Source organism: Solanum tuberosum, unplaced genomic scaffold (genome assembly GCF_000226075.1).
Source record: "Solanum tuberosum cultivar DM 1-3 516 R44 unplaced genomic scaffold, SolTub_3.0 scf00123, whole genome shotgun sequence".
Classification (NCBI taxonomy): domain Eukaryota; kingdom Viridiplantae; phylum Streptophyta; class Magnoliopsida; order Solanales; family Solanaceae; genus Solanum; species Solanum tuberosum.
In genome coordinates, this window is record NW_006239048.1 from 1,540,271 (window position 1) to 1,543,730 (window position 3,460).

Consider the following 3,460-nt stretch of genomic DNA (forward strand, 5'->3'; position numbering starts at 1 on the left):
ATTCCTAAATTCCCAATTATTTCTCATTCCTAAATTTTGGTCTAATAATTCCTAAATTCCCAATTATTTCTCATTCCTAAATTTTGGTCTAATAATTCCTAAATTCCCAATTATTTCTCATTCCTAAATTTTGGTCTAATAATTCCTAAATTCCCAATTATTTCTCATTCCTAAATTTTGGTCTAATAATTCCTAAATTCCCAATTATTTCTCATTCCTAAATTTTGGTCTAATAATTTCTAAATTCCCAATTATTTCTCAAGGTAATAAAATGTCTAGGTAAATCCCCATAAATAATTCTTTAGACAATCTGGAATTTTCCTACAGATTAAAAGGATTTTTTTTTTAAAAAATTGGTCCACGTACCTAGGGATTTAGCTAGAGATATTGTTGCTGCGGATATATTTCCCTAGGTAATTTTGCAAGAACTAATTTAGTGCAAAATGGTATCAACTTTAGCTGCGAAATTTGTTGGGAATATAAGTTTCACAGGTAATATATTCTAATATTGAGGAATTTAAAATTTTTTGCAAGAAAATTTACAAGTATTACCTGCGAAAATTTTCCCCAGTAATATCCCCATGTAATTTACTCTTTTCTAGTAGTGTAAATCACATATGTTCAATACACTTCAAACATTGATCATCATCAATGTCCAGATCAATGTCCATTCTATCCAACACTTCTCACATACTCATCATCAATGTCCATTCTATCCAACACTTCTCACATACATTATGGAGATATATTATTGTGGATATCACAACACGAAATTGAATTACTTTATATGGAAATTGAAGAGTCACTTTAGGATTTAGATTCTTTTAACTAATTGAACGGCTTTGTTAATTTAAACTTTAGGAGTCATTTTTAAATTTGAATTCGTTTAACTAATTAATTGATTGTGATTTTGATTCTCGACTTCATTTTTAAAGCCAAATTATGGTATTTGATGATTTTGTTTATAAACTCGAGTAATATAATTTTCTTAATTGTATTTTGTGTGAATTTTAGCTTAATTTGTTATAAATACTCGTGTAATATTAATATGCACATATATTATAATGTAGTTTATTTTTCGTTTACCTTATTGTTTAGAGTATGTTTTCGTGTATTAATATCAACATAATTTTTTACTTTTGATATCAGTGACGAAGTTATATCTTGAAACACCAAAATCAAATCATTTAAAAATTTTACTTAGTAATGATAAAGTTTGATGCAAAATATTTATTACTTAAATAGAATTACATAAATTTCTATTTATATAAAATAAAATTCAATTTAATTTAAAAATGTTAAATATCATAGTTTCTTACTAAAATTAAATAGCCAAACCTAAAAGAGTTTTGAGTATGAGACATTAACTATAGAACACGTACATACGCCTAATTCTTCTATTTATAGGGTCTTTTTTTTTCTAATTTAGACTCTTAGAAAAATATTAATTGATTCTCCTTCTCATGTATTCAGGAGTCTAGTGAATATTATAGAAATAATAAAATAATAAATGAGAAAAATACTAAATGATGGCAATTAATTGTAAAATAATATATTATTTAATTTTAATTTTAATTTTGAGGAAAATGGTGAAAAATTGATTTTGTCGAAATTGAGGTTTTTTAGTAAAGGGCAAAAAGTTTAAACAACATTATTAAGGACATTCATGCATTTAATTAGGAGCGAAAACGAGTGGGTTGAATCAAATATGAGTAGATCGAAAATGGATAAAATATTCGACTCGACTCATATTTTAAAGGGAAAATTTCATAAATAGCAAATATAATAGACATAATAAGATTCTATAGTTATAATTTCGGTAATTGCGCTCCATAACTATAGGTATATTTGCTATAGAGGTTGTGGTTTGTATATTTCACTTGCAAATATACAAACATGGTAAGTATCTACAAATAGAGGTTGTGATTTATTTATTTCGTTTGCGGATATACAAACATGGTAAATATATACAAATTCTGTATTTTTACATTTAGGATTTTCTACAACTCCATTTGTATATTTCGTTTGCAAATACGCAAACATGGTAATTTATCATGAATATTATTCGTATACAAATAGGTAGGGTAAGCATATAAAAATTCTGAATTTATACAATCATGAATCGAATTATATAAATTTTGGATTTATACAATCAGGGATGAAATTATACAAATTTTGGATTTATACAATTAGGAAACTGAATAACAGAATTTCGTGAAACTGTAGCTAGGAATTAAAAATAATCGAAACTATAGTTATATTACATAATATACTCTAGATGTTTGTCGTTTCGCGTAATTATCCCTATTATTTTAAATGGATAAAAATGAGTTACCCAATTGATAATATAGAGTATTCATATTATAATAGAGATCTTGATAAGATCAATTTTTTTTACCCCACTCCTCACCCCAACCCCTTCAAAAAAAATTAAACTTTTTAAATTTCTTTCTAAATAAATTATTTATTTATCACTACCACCTCTAACCCGGCCCCCACCTAAAAAAATCCTACCCCTAACCTAAAAAAAATGTAAAAAGAAAAAAATAACTTGTTTTTTTATTTTATAAAAAGATAGGAATTTCTTTGTAGTAGTTTTTTATCACTCCACCCCCTACTAGCCCCCCTTTCCGTTCTAGCCCCTTTCCAAAACAAAAGTTAATTTGCTTTAAAGGGAAAATTACGCATATAAGCAAACATATACTAGTTAATTAATTAACATAGCTATAGTTTGCCTTAATTACAATTCGTGACCTATTTTTAGCTATAATTATGCGGCTCAGCTTTTAAATTTTGTATAATTCGCACATTTGTATAATTCAGAATTTGTATAATATAATTTGTATAATTGTTTACATTTTTTATGCTTGTAATTGTATAAATTTTTTATTTCGAGTTTATACAAAAATAACTTAATTATACAAATGTACCCGCAAATTATACAAATGTGCGAATTATACAAATCCACGAATTATACAAACGTGACAGCTTAAACTGTAGCTACAGCCCGTAAATACGCATACTATAACAATGACGCATAATTAAGTTTATTATTGTCACACCCCGAGAGCACCCCCTAGACGTGACATGCATACTTGACCCCGAAAAGGTCTCATACAAGCCTCATAGCATTCACAACATTCGATATAAGGAAAAATAGAGCTAAATTAAATCTTTTCTTTTACAATCGAAGACATCTTTCATTAAAAAGCAAGCGGAAGACTTTCTAGATTTTGTAGACTATGTCTCAAACCAGCTAATACTGTGAATACAACATTGGGACTTAGCCCATACAAAAGCTTTACAAAAACTAAAAGACATAAAAGGAACATAATGAGTTTTGTCCTCGAAACTATGAGGACTCACCAAGTCTTCATCTTCAAGCACCTTAGAAACCTATCATTAAAATTTTTAATTTTTTTTAAAAAAAATTACCACCCCACCCCTTACCATCCCCTAC